At 42.8% G+C, this 17,419-nt stretch overlaps 1 non-coding gene across 1 annotated transcript; it reads left to right on the top strand.

Annotated features, from left to right (window-relative positions):
* Window positions 1-3,850: 3,850 nt before the first annotated feature.
* LOC147941580 (small nucleolar RNA R71) lies at window positions 3,851-3,956 on the top strand. The gene has a single exon (XR_015562953.1). It is a non-coding gene; the product is annotated as a small nucleolar RNA R71 (small nucleolar RNA).
* The last annotated feature ends 13,463 nt before the right edge of the window (window positions 3,957-17,419 follow it).

Raw genomic sequence — 17,419 nt, 5'->3', positions numbered from 1 at the left:
CGGATTGTACAGCTCCTCCAAAGGTGGTGTGAAGTCTATGTTGTCCCCTAGCCGGACTTTGGTGCACACTACGTTGGGTAGGATCATTTGGGCGGCTCCGGCAGCTGGATGGACAAACTTGAAGAGCGACATGCCATTTGGCCTCTCATAGGCCAAGAATCTCGTCAGTGTTAGGTACTCGATGTCTAGCCATCTTGGCTCATGAACCACTCCCTATAGGGGCACATCGCAAGCTACCAAAATCGGTGTGACCAATCCTCCAATGGAGATCTCTCCAGCTCCATCCCTTCTCTCAGTTTTCATTGCCCAAAACTTCAGGTAGAGGAACTGATCGAGCAGCACAAATACCATGCTAGTATCCGCAACATCTCCTTCTAGTGTTGTATTATCCCTAGCATTGTCTAAGACTCCACACAAGGCAATCTCTAGCAGCTGGAGCTCATGATCATTCACATTCCCAGTCTCCTTTCTATCAAAAAGAGTGCAGGCGAGCGACTTGTAAAAATACCTCAAAACAGGGCTCCTTATTTGAGCAGACTTGGAGCTTGTGGATTTGTAAGGGAGCTTGTCGCCTATTGTCAGCCATAGGGACCTCATCTCTTCCTTTCTCACCTCCATGTTCTCTCCACTCCCAGTCTTGAAACCATATAGCTTCTCCATCTCCTTGTAGGTGAGTCGGTATTCCTTGTTGCGCAAGGAGAAGGTGATGAACCCGATCCCCCCATCGGGTAGCAGGGTCGGGTGGTCCTCAAAAAAGTGTAACCGCAACGTGGATAGAAAGTTTACCATCTCCTCCTCATAAGCCTCGAGGTTGGCTCGCATCATCTTGCCCAAGTGGCACATGTCGAACAGGAACTCGATGTCTCTAGCGATGCCCAACTACTTTATTGTTTCTCGGTGGGGATAGCGGTTTACCAACAAAGTTCATCTTTCGGAGGACCTTGAAGAGCTTGGCTGGGGTCTCCACCTCTTTCTGCTTCAGCCTCCGCGAAGCCTGGCATGTGCGTTCTCTCTGCTCCTCCTCTCGGTCACGGCTCTCCTCCTCTGTGTCTTCATCCTCTTCCTCAGCTGCTCACTCGGCTACCTTTTCAGCCCTTTCAGAGGCTGGTCTCTTCCCCCTCGTAACTGCATATCTGCTTCTTAACCTAGAGGATTGGATCTCCTTTGGTTCTCCTCTTTCTGCATCTGAGTCGACCTCCATTGGGTTAGTAATGGTTCGCTCGGACGTAGACAGGTCCCTATGTCGAGGAGAATGGAGGATTGCAACGGCTAGTGGGTCGGGAGAGAGAACACGAGTCTCTACACGATCGGTTGCTCGAGCACCTTCTCGGGTGGTGGATCGGGTTGAGCATCAGGTTGGGGATGCGAAACGTCCACTCAACGGTTGGGAACGCGAAACGTCTCCTCCTCCCTAGGAATCACGAGCTTTGGCGGCTTCACCTCCGGTTATGGCAGCGGCGGAGGTTGATCTGCTCCCCTTCTTTTGGTAGGTCTTCATATTTGGTGCCATTAGTGAATCCTTGAAAAGAGAGAAAAGCTAAACTTCAAGATTAGTAGGGTTAGTTCCTGAGAAATTGAAGAGTCTCGATTCTCTTGAGAGAAAAATAGAAAGTAGGAATGCAAAAAGCTTTTAGGGTTGAGAGACTTATCGATTTGTGCTGCTGAGAGAGAAGGGTTCTAGTCCCTTTTAAATAGAAGAGGGTTAGCAACTTGGACTTTGGACTCCACTTGCCACTCGAAGGGGGACACGACCAGGCGCGTCGGGTACGGATTCGGGTAGAGCCTCGGGTTCCCCAAAATTTCCTTTTTTTTTTTTTTTTTTTTGTTTTTAATGATAAATATGTAAAAATCGAAAATAATACAAAGTAAACAAATAAATAAATGAAAAAAAAAAAGATACCTTTAGGACTTCCTCCCAAGTGAGCTTGTTTAAAGTCACTAAGCTTGACTCTTCATGCTCTTTAAGCATGGGTTTTAGAAGAGAGAAGTTCTGGCTCAACCAATCCCCCTGGTCTTGTCCTGGTTCCACAGCAAATGTAGTGTTGACTTCTTTAAGATGCTTGACTCTTCCCTTTGCTTTGTCTTGGTGGAAAAAGCTTGACCATCAATAGTTGGCCTTTTAATTCCTTTCCTGACGCTGAATTCCATCTTGAAATGCTCTCCATGCTCAATTCTGATCTTCCTATATTTCACATCAATCACTGCTCCCATTGTTGCCAAGAATGGTCTTCCTAGGATCAGTGGATCATCTGGTTCCTTATCCATATCAAGGATCATGAAGTCAGTAGGAACTTCCACTCTTCCAATCCTGAGAGGTAAGTCTTCCAGAACGCCAATGGGGTGTCTGATTGTTCTATCAGCTAGAACCAAATACAGACTACTAGGTTTAAAACTGCTAAAACCCATCTTGTTGGCAACTGACAGTGGCATGATACTGACTGAAGCTCCCAAATCGCACAAACAGTTGTCGAAAAGCCGGAGTCCTATTGAACACGGCAGAGTAAAAGAGTCGGGGTCCTCCAATTTATTCTTGATTCATAGCTCAGGATCTAAGCACACTCCACTCCTCAATATTGCATTCCCAATTTCCTTGACACCTTCCTTAACCTCAATCTACAGCTGAGTTGCCTCCTTGGTTATTTCCCCTCGAAGTTTGTGTGGTGGCAAGAGCTTAGGAGGTGGAGCTTTTCGCTTTGCCATACGCTCTGCAAGCGCCTCTAATTGGATGTCAAGAGCAGCATTGAACTTTTTCTCTAGTTCCCCTTCTTTTGGTACAAGCAGTTGAGGTTGATCTGTCATCTGAATATCTACTCGATGTATTATATGATCACCGTCATCAGGTTCTGCCTCGGGTGGTTTTTCGATTTGTGATTCTCGAACCTGTGCTCGATCATCGACTCAATCAGTCTCCTCGGGTAAAGGCTCTGGTTCATACTCGGATATGTAGTACTGGTACTCATTCATCCCAGAATGATCCATAGCCTCCCCATCTTGAACATCACTGTCCTCAGTGGCATAATCCTTTGGGTTCTGAACAGCTTTACCTGGAAGCTGGTTGATCTTTGGAGGTGGTTGGTTGTTGTGGTGGCCCTCGAGGTATCTCAGCTTGGTGTTGAGAGAGTCATACTTAGCAGCCAAGTCGTTGTATCCAGAATCGATCTTGTTGCTCATCTCGGCAAACCGTTTTGCGTTGTTCATAGCAGCAGATGCTTGGTTATGGAGCATCTGTTGAATTAGGCCGCGAAGTTCAGCTTCTTGGGATTGGTTCTGCGGGCCTTGCTGTGGTTGGAATCCAGGTGGTGCAATTGGTTGGTGGTAATTGCCAAAATATTGCTTCTTAGGGGCATAGCCTTGATTGTATTGAACAAAAGGCTTTTGCTGGTTTCCTTGAACGGTGGATGGGTAGACTTGGTCTTGAAGGTTTGCAACATTTGGGTTATGGTAGGATAGATTCGGATTTGGTTTGTACTTGTTGTACTCTTTGTTGTAACCTCCTTGGTTGTTGATGTAGTTCACATCCTGTAGCTGAGCATTCTCCCCATCTTGTTGTAGAAACTGCTCTTCCTCCTATATTGCATGGACATGCTGCTGCTGGTTGAGGAGCTTATCGAGCTTTTCATTGAGGGCTTTCATGTCCCTCTTGTACTTGGCGTCTTCCTCTCCAGTAGATCGCACAGCGCGATTGTACTCCTCATTGTAATGCCCATCAGATTGAGCCAAGTTCTCCACTAGATCCTAACCTTCATCGACATCCTTGTTGAGGAAGTTAACATTGCTTGCGGTGTCCAGCAACATCCGTATCTTAGGGACCACTCCTCGGTATAGTGTACTTAGCAATGAAGCATTGCTGAAACCATGATGAGGGCATCTGGTAGTGTATCCCTTGAAACGTTCCCAAGCTTCACTGAACGCTCATTGTTTTTCTGAACAAAGCTGGAGATGTCATTTTGCAGCCTTATGGTTCTGGAGTTGGAGAAGAATTTGGCTAGAGACGCCTTCTTGCACGCTTCCCAAGTGGTTATGGACTCCTTGGGGAGTGATTTCTCCCAGATGTGTGCCTTGTCACCCAAAGAGAATGGGAAAAGTCTGAGTTTGGTTAGGCTACAAAGCCTATCAAACTCATTCAAATGGTCCAATGGGTCCTCCATTGGCAAACCATGAAACTTGTTGCTCTGTATCATATGGATGAGACTACTCTTGATCTCAAAATTGTTGTTCTGGACAGCAGGTGGCACAATGCCATGTCTTTGAGTGTGAGTAGATGGAGCATCTCCTGCTCCTATGTTGGTCCTTGCTTGAGGAGCTGAAGGTACAATCAGCTGACCAAGTTAGTACACGAGGATCAACTCGATCCAGGTGATCGAGTGACGGGTCGGGTGGGTATTCGGGTTGTACCTGAAATGCAAAACAAACAAACATGAAAGCAAACAAGTCAGTACCTAACCAAAGTGTATTAAAGAACTTGATCTAGCAAGTGCTGAAATCTTAAACGTAGCAAATTAAATTCAACCAAATGGCAACGACGCCAAATTGATAATAAAGTTTTCACCCAGGGTATCAATTCCCTATGCAGTTGTAGTACAAAGGGTTATCAATCCAAACAGTTGTTATGCTAGCAGATAAGATGCGATCAGAAACAAGCAAGTCAAGCCAAGCAATAAATGGGTTTGATCTAACAATCCTAAAATAAATAAAAGAAAGCAAATAAATAAGAACCACACGACCTAAGCACTCGATGCAAGCATTTGAGTACTGGATCGAGTGGGGTGATCGAGTAAAGAAGAAAAGCAAGAACAGCTCGAAGATATACTCGAAGCAGGTGATCGTGTACCTGTTCGGGTAAGTGATCGAGTTATGAATAAAAATGTAATCAATCTAAATACGAAAGCTCCTAAGGATGGGGTAATCGACTTTTAAGTGTTCCTGACCAATATGGATGTCCTACATGCCTCAAGCAAATATTCCCTAGACAATGAATCTCTAAAATCTTGTTAAAACACTCTCATGATAGAAACAATCAACCTTAATCACTCCCCTACCCAACTCTCGTTGGAGAAACATGAACAAGCAGGCAATACAAACCGATTCATTATTTTCAATAAACCCCTTACTCATCTAATATCTTAGGCTAAGTGAGTAAATCTCTAGCATTGATTGATTCAAGCATTTCATCTACACCTCTCAGTGGAAAAACACCCTAGATCTAATTTCACCCTCTCGGTTTGTTGATAGCATTAAGAACACCAATCTAGAAGGGAATTTATAAAACATAAACAATCAAACTAAGACATCATAACCGATCAGGAACACAAAATCGTCTATCCCATCCCTAGAAACTCTACTTCACTACTCAGATTTCATTGTAGAAAACATAAAAGCATAGAAGAACAAAAATTGCATTGTATTAAAATATAAAGTAGAAGAGAAGAATGCAAAGTAGAAATCTAAAACAATAACAAAAAGAAGTAAATTAAATCCTAACAAATATAGAAAAATGTTTGAGTCACCCAGTTTCTCTCCCAGAAGCTCTCGCTCTCTGTTCTGAGGGTCTGCGGCGTGCTAGGGCGGGAGGAAGAAGAGGGGGTTTATATATGGAAACCCATTAACCCTAGCTTCACAGTCCTGCCCGAGGGTCTGCTCCATGGGGTGCACGAGGATGTGCTCGGGTTGCTCTTGGAGTAGGTCCACCGATTGTTCTTTCTGTTCTTAGATCTTCTTCGATCGGGTTGGTGTTCGGACTGTTCTTCCTGCTCCATAGCTCCTTCGGGTACATGCTCGGATTTGACCTTGTTTCTCCCCGTTTCCGGCTCTTAAGCACCAGTTTTCATCCAAAATATGCAAATGCAAGAATGCAACACCCTAAATGGCCTAAATGTGGATTTCTACAGTAAATGACCTAAAAATGCTAAGGTTAGGGTAGAAGCAATGCAAAATATGGACAAAAAGTGATGCTTAAAACATGTAAATTACAGAGTTATCACTAGGCCAATCCATGATAGCCTGAATCTTCTCCGGATCTACAGAAACTCCATCTGAAGGCACAATGTGACCCAGAAAACCCATCTCAAGCTGCCAGAAACTACACTTGCTCAACTTAGCGAACAACTTATGTTTCCACAGCTTCTCCAAAACTGCCCTCAAATGCACTGCATGTTCTTCAGGGCTCTTAGAATATACCAGGATATCATCGATGAAATTGATGACAGACATGTCCAGAAACTCCTGAAACACGATGTTCATCAACCTCATAAACGTTGCTGGTGCGTTGGTCAACCTAAACGGCATCACCCCAAACTCATAATGCCCATACCTCGTCCTGAACGCAGTATTCCTTACATCTGCCTCATCTATCAGAATCTGATGATAACTTGACGACAGATCTATCTTGGAGAACCAAGTAGCACCCCTTAACTGATTCAACTACTCATCGATCCTGGGAAGAGGGTACTTGTTCTTTACAGTGACCCGGTTCAGACCCCTATAATCAATACACAAGCGGAAACTCCCATCCTTCTTCTTAACGAATAACACCGGCGCTCCCCATAGTGATACACTAGGACGGATGAATCCCTTGTTTAACAAATCCTCTAACTGTTTCTTCAGCTCGGCCATCTCTGCTGGAGCCATCCTGTAAGGAGCCTTGGATAACGGTGTCGTTCCTGGTTCCAGTTCAATCGTAAAAGGATCAGACCGAGAAGGTGGTAACCCCTGCAACAACTGGAATACATCCTAAAACTCTTCCACAACCTGAATACCGCTAACCGTAGACTGCCCTACTGACTCTAGCATAGAAATAGTAACCAAATAAGCCTCACAGCCCTTCTCGATCATCTTCCCAGCTTGCATGGCCGAGATCATGAGACTCCCTGAAGTCGGTCTAATACCCTGAAAAACCAACTTCCCTCCTGGACGCTCAAACTCCACTCTACCCCGATGACAATCAAGATGCACCATATGCCAATGCAGCCAATCCATCCCCAAGATAACGACATACAACTCAACTGGACTGATAAGCAAATCCGCTGGCCACGACTCTCCTGCGATCTGAATATCGATACCCCTCGCCCGTCCAATAACTCTCAGAAATTTGCCTCCAGCAACTCTGACCACTCCCTCTTGCTCTTCGGGATCTCCTCTAATATTTGCACTCTCTACACACTCTGGTGTAATGAAGCTATGAGTAGCTCAAGAATCAAACATAACGTGGGAATTAAACCCGCCCACCAACAAGGTCCCTACACAAACCCCATGTGTTGAGAACCTAACGCTTTATCACAGGCAAACATAAAATCTAAACTTACTAAGAATTCACAAAGACAGAGTACCAGAAATTATACTTGTGATCGCTCCGGCACTGGTTCCACCAGTCTCTGCAGTCGTGTAAACCCGTGGCGCCTGCTCAATCCGTGCCACATGTTGCCCTTCTGGCTGCACCTGCTATAATGCTGCCACTGCCACCGGCTGCAACTTGGGACAGAAGAGCCTTATGTGCCCTGGCTCCCTTCAATGATAGCATACACGAGCCGCTACCATCGAAGCACTCCTCTTGGGACAACTAGCAACCCTGTGATCCTTGCTCCCACACCCGAAGTAACTCGCACCACTCGGCCTCTGCATAGCCTCCCACCTCCTCTTGGTTCCCTGCGCTGGCTTGCCGCCCTTGCTAGAACCTCCATGATGCTGAACCTTACTAGGCTGACTATGTCTGGATGTCCTCCTCGATCTCTGCCGCAGTCTCAACCAGCTCTACACGCGTAGCATAACTCCGCCCTCTATAGTGAACCCTCAAGTCGTCATGTAGGGCCCTCAAAAACCTCATGATCTGAGCCTACTCAGACTCCATAGCCCGACCCCCATACCTCAGAAGTCGACTGAACTCCAAGTCAAGCTCCCGCACTGACCGAGTCCCCTGAGCTAGCTGAAGGAACTGCACCTCCAACCTATCTAGTGCCTCTCTAGGAAAATACTTGCGATTGAACTCCAAGACGAAGTCAGCCCAAGACATCTCCCTCTGCACTCTCCTAGCAGCCACAGAACTCCACCACAACTGAGCATCCCCATTAAGGTTGTGAACCGCTATATCAACCCAAAACTCCTCAGGACATCTGAGAGACTAGTTATTGCGTTCCACTCTCGCCCTCCACGCATCAGCAACAGTAGGATCAGTACCTCCCGAAAACCGCTTGGTACCAATATCGTTCATCTCTCTCAGCATACTGACATAACGAGAGTGAACCCCTACATCCGCAGCCACTGGCTGCTGCACCCCCGCTGCCACTAGCGGCACTACTGGTGCCGGATCCGGTACCACTCCCGGTAACCGCTCTAACATCTATGCTAGCAAGCCCGCAAGATCGACACCACGGACTCCACCCGCTGGGACTCCCACACCCGGGACCTTAGCATCACCGGCCACTGGAGCATCAACACCGCCCCTCCGGCCACACTCATGAAAACCTCCTGGACACCCTGCGACTCGCCAACACCCTCAGCTGTCACACTCTGGTCCGCAGTCTCACTAACCGCTGGGACTCTGCCCCTACCACGACCACGTCCGCGTCCACGACCATGACCAGCAACAGCATCCCCTCTAACCATCTGCACTACCATGAACAGAAGGCTAAGCACGCAATTAACATAACACAAAAACATAAACTCACCGTGGAATCACACTGCATGCTCGAAGAGGATGTTCTAGGACTCCATGCCACACACAATTGACTAACTCACATAATCAATCAAGACATGCAATCCCAAATATCTACAACACAAAGCCTAGTGAACCCAAACCTAGAACCGTAAGGGCTCTAATACCAAACTGAAACGACTCGACCCGTATTTTTTTTTAAATAATAAATAATAGTAATAGTAATAATAATAATAAGTAGACTACAACTAGTGGTCCTATACCCACTAGCCACCTAACCATAACCACAATCAACAGCGGAAATAACCAATACCAATATCCAATAATAATCCAATAATTGTAACATAAACAATATCCAAAAATCAACCTACAGGAATCATAGAACCAGCAACCTAGCAATGTTTCTAATGACCCAACTATAGCAACCTAGCAATGCTAGACAACAACCAATCGATTCCCTAGAACATCCTCCTCTTCTTTGTCTTGATTCCACGATCACACCTTATAAGTTAGGATCATGAAGAACCGATGTACGTACAACACTCATTCGTACACGTGAAAGGAGGGTCATCCGTACCAGTTGGCCTTTAGGCCATGAAGCCCAAGAGAAGCCTCACAACCCACTTGAGAGAGAAGAATAGTCAACTATCTAGATCCTTCCTATATAACCGTTGGCGAGTTTGGCAAGTGGGAGAATAAGAAAGTCACATGTTTGTATAAGCTTAGACATGTCACTTTCACCTAGGATAATTGTGCATAGAATCTTTGTACATCATATTCCTCTTTGTAAAGTTTATAATTAGAATGTACCTAGGAACTAAATGAAGTAAGAAGAGAGAATCCTTCTTCTCCTTTACACTTTACGCTTTTACACACTCTCTCTCTCTCTCGCAATCTCTCTTCACTTGTGTTCATCTCATTACACTCCATATACTCTAAAACTTACATGATATCAGAGCGAGTTCGCTCCTATTTCTAAACACACTCATCATTTTTCACTTCTTAGTTCCTATACTCACTCATTCATCTTCAAATTCCTAAACACTTCTCTTTAACCGTTGGACAATATCATTAACCAACGGTCCGTTTACTATGGAAGGTAACAAAACCTTGATTATTCCAGTTACTCTCAAGGGAGAGAACTATTTGTTGTGGGCAAGAACCACAAAAACGGCTTTATGGGCCGTGGGCTATGGTCCCATATCACCACAAGCGAGGCTTCTAAAGAAGCAACCACTCAAGGAGATGGAAAAGAAGCTGTCCTTGGTGGTGAAGAAAAATGGTTTCAAGAAGACCAAAGTGTTTTGGCTCTTATACAAAACTCTCTTGATGCCCCTATTCTTGAAGCATACTCCTACTACGAGACGGCCAAAGACTTATGGGATACTCTCCAAACGGTGTTCGGCAAAACCACCAACTTAAACCGAGTCTTTGAAATCAAGAGGGCCATCAACAATCTTAGCCAAGAAGAAATGGAGTTTACCAAACATTTTGTGATCTCTTTGGGCTGAACTAGAGATGCTCCGTCCCAGAACCATTGATCTAGCCATCTTAAATGAACGACGAGAGCAGGATAAGGTGTTTGGACTCCTTCTAACTCTGAATCCATCCTACAATGATCTTATCAAGCACATCTTGCGGTCAGAGAAACTACCAAGTCTTGATGATGTATGCAACCAGATCAAAAAGGAACATGGTTCTATGGGGCTGTTTGGAGGCAAAGGGGAGCTAGTAACTGCCAACAAGGTGGAAGTTGCTTCCGCAAACAAAGGGTACTACAAGTACGACGACAAGAATGCTCCCATTTGCGATCATTGCAAGAAGCCTGGTCACCTTAAGCATCGTTGTTGGATCCTCCACCCACACCTCCGTATCAACCGCCCAAACACACATCATGGAGGACCAAGAGCACATCAGGCGGTGATGGTTGGAGAAACTTCAACCTTCGAACATAAGGCTCAAGGTACTGAAGTCAATGGAGCCGCACTAGCAGCCTCATATGACCTAGTGAGAAAAGCTGACCTTGATGCACTTATCAAAGCCCTCAAAGAGGCATCTGGTAACTCCTTTCTATCTTTTAAAAACACCAAACCACTTATTGTTGATTATGGTGCATCACATCATATGATTAGTGACCATAAGTTAATTATTGAAATTAAACTGACTGTTGTTAGTGTCATTATAGCAAATGGTGAGAAAATTCCTGTTGAAGGAATTGGAAAATTAAAATTGTTTGATAAAAATACTAATGCTTTCTATATGCCTAAGTTTACTTCTAATCTTTTATCAGTTAAAAGGGCTACTACTGATTTAAATTGTTATGCTATTTTTGGACCTAACAATGTTCATTTTCAGGATATTGAGACAAGTAAAGTTCTTGGCCAAGGAGTCACTAAGGATGATCTCTATGTGCTTAAGGACTTGAACCCATCCTCTACTTCATCATGTTTTAATTCGGTTGCTGTTAAACCTAATGATTCCATTTGGCATGCTAGACTAGGACACCCTCACACTCGAGCTTTAGAATTAGTGTTTCCTAATATTTCTTTTAAAAATGATGAGTGTGAGGCTTGTATTCTTGGTAAGCATTGCAAATCTGTTTTTCCTAAGTCTTCAACTATGTATGAAAATTGCTTTGATCTTGTTCACTCAAATGTTTGGACCTCCCCTTGTTTATCTAGAGAAAATCAAAAGTATTTTGTGACATTTATTGATGAAAAATCCAAGTACACTTGGATAACTCTTCTCCCCCACAAAAGATAGAGTTCTTGAAGCTTTTATTAGTTTTCAAAATTATGTAACTAACCATTACAAGATTAAAATATTTAGATCAGATAATGGTGGGGAGTATACAAGTCATGCCTTTAAGCAACATCTCTCAAACCATGGCATTATTCATCAAACTAGCTGTCCTTACACATCCCAACAAAATGGTGTGGCAGAGAGAAAGAAACGACATTTGATGGAAGTGGCTCGGTCCATGATGTTCCATACAAAAGTTCCAAAACGTTTTTGGGGAGATGCTGTTCTAGCCGCATGCTATTTGATCAATCGTCTACCGACCAAAATTCTCCAAGATGTCTCTCCATTTGAGGTATTGAACAAAGAACTTCCGCTTATTGATCACTTACGAGTCTTTGGGTGTGTCTGCTTTGTTTTAAAACCTGGAGAGTTACGTGACAAACTCGATGCAAAGAGCACCAAAGGCATGTTCATTGGATACTCGACTACACAAAAAGGGTACAAATGCTACGAACCAGAGACAAAAATGGTCTTGGTATCACGTGACGTCAATTTTGTCGAATCTAGAGGCTACTATGACAAAAGCAATTGGGAAGAGCTTAAAGATCTGTCACACTCACCATCTGATCACTCCAATAACCTTCGCATTATCCTCGAACGACTTGGAGCCACGAATGACTGTATTGGACAGCATACAACCCCACCGAATGTATCACCACCACCATCTGATGAAACTTCAACTGAACCAACGCCTACTGGTGATGTGCCTATCAACCTTGATCACCGCGAGCCAGAACCAAGTACTAACAATGAATACTCTCAACAAATTGTTGAGCCAACTGAACCTACGGCTGAATCAGATGAAGAAGACAATTCTAGTGATGTCATTCCTCTAAGAAGAAGTCAGCGTCTTAAGTTTCCCCCATCCAACTGGACAAACACTCGAGTATACTACAACAATGTCGCTGTTGCACATCCAATACAAGCCGTTTGCACTCTTGCACATTTTCCTATCGAACACCAAGTGTTTCTTGGACAAGTTGACAAACATTGGGTACCACAAAGCTATGAAGAAGCCAAGGAGCACAAAGTTTGGTGTGATGATGTGGAGGCTGAGACAACGGCCATGAAACAAAACCATACATGGGATGAATCTGACCTACCGAAGGGCAAGAAAGTTGTGACGTCACGGTGGATCTTCACTATCAAATATAGGAGTGATGGGGAGATAGAACGCTATAAGGCGCGTCTTGTTGCACGAGGGTTCACGCAAACGTATGGGGAGGACTATCTTGATATGTTTGCTCCAGTAGACAAACTCCACACCGTTCGAGTAGTGTTATCATTAACTACTAATCTGAGTTGGGATCTATGGCAAATGGATGTCAAGAATGCATTCCTACAAGGAGAACTAGAAGATGATGTGTATATGAGACCTCCACCTGGTTTAGAGAATACCATTGGTCCAGGAAAGGTATTCAAGCTCAAGAAGGCCATTTATGGACCAAAGCAGTCACCAAGAGCTTGGTACCATAAACTAAGCACTACCTTACTTGGGAGAGGCTTTCGCAAATCAGAGGCTGACCACACTCTATTCACACTACCAAGTGATAAAGGTATTATAGTCATTCTAGTATATGTTGATGATATCATCATATCTGGAAGTGACAAGGTAGGCATTCAAGATACTAAAGATTTCCTAAAATCAGTATTTGATATTAAAGATCTTGGAGAGCTTAAATACTTTCTTGGGATAGAAGTATATAGGTCTAATGAGGGATTTTTTTTATCACAAAGGAAATATGCTCTTGATCTCTTAAGTGAAGCAGGAAAACTTGGATCAAAATCAGTAACAACAACACTTGATGGAAACTACAAGACAGAAGGAAAGGGGGAGCTTGAAGCAGCTCCATTTGAAGATGTTACAAGATATCGCCGATTAGTGGGTAAGCTCATATACCTTACCATTACTCGTCCTGATCTTTGTTTTGCTGTAAACCAGGTGAGACAGCATATGCAACATCCTACAATACACCACTGGAACATGGTGAACCGGATCCTCAAGTACATCAAAGGCTCGCCAGGACAAGGCATTTGGATGGGACGAAATGAGAACACGTAACTGGTGGGATACTGCGATGCTGACTACGTTGGAGATCGAGAAGACCGACGATCGACCACTGGATATTGCACATTCTTAGGAGGCAACCTGGTGACATGGAAGAGCAAGAAACAAAAGGTGGTGTCATTATCAACCGCTGAAGCCGAATACAGAGTTATGAGGAAGTTGACTACCGAACTCATGTGGCTTAAAGCATTGTTAAAGGACCTTGGAATCGAGACAACAAAGCCTATCACAATGCACTGTGACAACGAAGCAGCCATCCACATAGCCCTAACTCGGTATTCCACGAAAGGACCAAACATATCGAAGTTGATTGTCACAAAGTTCGAGAACAAATTCAACTTGGTGTCACACTCCCATGTCATACCGACAGCTCCGAGCAACTAGCCGACATTCTCACCAAAGCAGCTAGTCCTCAAGTGTGTGAGTATATTCACTCAAAGCTTGGACTCATGGATCTCACAAGACCATGACTCCCCATTGACTTGATCCCTACACTCTTTTTCCCTTATGTATAGTTTTTGCCAAGTGGTTTTCTATACCAAGGTTTTTTTTAATGAGGTAGGCTATCATAGTGCAAGCTTAATCTCTGTTAACTCGACGATTAAGCTTGAGGGGGAGTATAAGTTAGGATCATGAAGAACCGATGTCCGTACAACACTCATCCGTACACGTGAAAGGAGGGCCGTCCGTACCAGTTGGCCTTTAGGCCATGAAGCCCAAGAGAAGCCTCACAACCCACTTGAGAAGAATAGTCAACTATCTAGATCCTTCCTATATAACCGTTGGCGAGTTTGGCAAGTGGGAGAATAAGAAAGTCACATGTTTGTATAAGCTTAGACATGTCACTTTCACCTAGGATAATTGTGCATAGAATCTTTGTACAGCATATTCCTCTTTGTAAAGTCTATAATTAGAATGTACCTAGGAACTAAATGAAGTAAGAAGAGAGAATCCTTCTTCTCCTTTACACTTTACGCTTTTACACACTCTCTCTCTCTCTCTCTCGCAATCTCTCTTCACTTGTGTTCATCTCATTACACTCCATATACTCTAAAACTTACACACCTTGCCTTTACCTGCACCACAAACACAAATTACAATGCATGAGTATTTTGTAAACACTCAGTAAGGCAATCTTCCCATCTACTGGGCTATACACACATGCAATAGAGATACTCTAACCATCAAACAACAATCAACAAACAAACCAGGCACTGCATCGACCGACGCCAAAGGGGTTTGCATCGACCGACGCCAAAGGGGTTTGCATCGACCGACGCATGCCCGACATAGCACGAAATCCCTAGTTGCATCGACCGACGCCTCCACATGGCATCGACCGACGCCTCCACATGGCATCGACCGATGCTCCTAGGTCAATCTGCGTCGTCCTCGCATTGCATCGACCGACGCACAAAATGCATCGAGCGACGCACATGCCGAGCATCGTTTTCCCCAAAGCTTCTCGCCGGATCTTCGTTCCTACAAGCAACAACTCAATCCCAAGCCAGAAGAAAGCCTCACAAAGTCCCGAATAACATACTAACAAGCCAAACAACACAAAAACAAACAGATCAAAGAAATCTCCAGCTTAGATAAGCCATGGTCATGCACTTACCTTTGCAAAGAAGATTCTGAACCTTAAACAAGCAAAACAACGCTCCCAAGAAGCTCCTACAACGATCCCAGCTACAGATCTCTACAGGAACAGCCTCAAATCACCCAAAATCCTCAAGAACACTCACGAACCTTTTCTCTCTTTTCTTTTCTCTCAAAAACGGCCAAACTCGCCGAATGAGACAAAACTCGAGTTTACGAGTTTTTCTTAAACCCAAAACGCAGCATTTAACTTAAACTCGTCCGCACTTAACCGGCTTTGCATCGACCGATGCAATCCCTAAACCGGGATTTTGGTTCGCGGATGTTACACTCCTATATGAACTCTTTCAATTTTTAAACTACGTACTCTATATACAAATCCAAAGCTAGGTCTATATAGATAAGCAATAAGGTCTTTGAGTTTGATTTTTATTTTATTAGCTCCTTAAACTTAGAAAGCTCTACAGTAAATTGATCTGGTTTGCTCCACAATACGTATAAGTAAAACTTTTTCCGGGAACGACATCCTATTTCCCCCTCGGAACTATCATCCACCCCGATTTTTGACCTCATTCTATATTTCCTTCAAACTTAACTACTCCACCTATTTCTACCCCAATCCATAGTTTTATTGCTATTTCCCCATGGGAATGTCATATATCATCTATTACCCCATGAATTTCGGTTAATACGGTTTACTGTTGGTTTACTATTTGACTAACCAACTAATGAACCCATTTAACTAGATTAAACCAAAATTCAACCCAATTACAAAACTAAACCTAAAAAAACTCTAAAATCAAAAATTCCCAAATCGATTTATCTTCCTCTTCCTCTCGTTTTTTTCTTTTCAAAACCCTGCAAACAATCATAAAAAGACAGATAATCAAAACAGTGACTTTTAAGTATACACATATACCTAAAAACAAATTATTCTGTTTATCAATTTTCGACAATCCAGCGATTATTGGAGAATCAATACGAAGTCTAACCATATACGCAGATGATAAACTATCCCCCGTATCAACACAAAAAATAGAGAAAGAGAGAGATCAATAATCGTTTTTAAATTCACACAATCCATAACAAAACTTATAAAATAATTCCACACAATCACGCTGAAGAGAGAAAGAGAGAGATGGACTTTGAAAAAACCACCAAAGAAATAAACAAAAATGCTGAGAGATTGTGATATTCTTTTATCCGTTTGTAGAGAGATCAATATGGACTCGATCCAGAAAAAAAAAATCCAGGAATCGTGTCAGTGTTTGCAGATTCAAGAGCTCCTTCATGGAGAATGAGTACATTTTTTTAGCTTGACTTGTTGTAGACTCCAGATTAGCTATCAGCTAAGCCTAAGCGTTGGTGAATATATGTTTTGATTTCGATATCCTTATTCTTCTCATTCTCTGAAACAATTTAATATTCTTTGCCTCAAAATTGTTCATGATTTGTTCTTCTGGTTTAGCCGTTTAGGGTTTTTACAAAACAAATTTAGGGATTTTTGATTTCAAGTGAAGAACATGGTGGGTCGGTTGTATATGTTACTTGGGTTATAAATTGATTTCATACCGGTTTTATGTGGGTTTATAATCGTATTTAATTTCAAAACCGTTTAAAAGGTCAATGGAGAAATAGCAATAGAACTATGAATTCGAGTAAAAATAGGTAGAGTAGGAACGAAGTCAAAGATCGGGATGGATCTGGTACGATGTGATAGTTCCAAGGGGGAATAGAACGTTAGCTAAAAACGAAAGAAGTTTGGCTAACATTTAACTAAATTTCGAAGATAATATCCGAAGAATTGCCCTACTTTATCAACTAAAAACAAAAACAAAAATGAAAATGCCTTATCGAAATTAAAGGACAATATAAATATAAATGTAATAAGTAATATTATGAAGCTTTGTTAGGAAATATATATATATATATATATATATATATATTTATTTAGAAAATAATTGTCAAGATTTTTTAGAGTTTCTTGACAGGATCGGAGAGACAGATTTAAAAGAGGAGATTAAGTGCATAATTTTTTTTATTAAAAACTTATATTAGAATTCTTTTAAGAAACCAGGGTGATAAGGTTTTAATTTAAATACAGACACTGTTTTGAAACCAACCGTTATTAGATTTTAATAGCTCTGAAAAAAATTTCAAACTCTATCAGAAATCTGACAACATCTAGATAATTAAAAACCAAATTTATGATTCGACAAAGCCTTTATTTCACAAAAACCTAACAATAAACTGTTGATGAAAAGAAAAAGCAATGAATTGGTGATGACATGGACGGACTTTGG

This window comes from Camelina sativa, chromosome 7 (assembly GCF_030686135.1).
Source record: "Camelina sativa cultivar CO46 ecotype springtype chromosome 7, ASM3068613v1".
NCBI lineage: Eukaryota > Viridiplantae > Streptophyta > Magnoliopsida > Brassicales > Brassicaceae > Camelina > Camelina sativa.
This window is presented reverse-complemented; position numbering and strand designations above follow the sequence as displayed.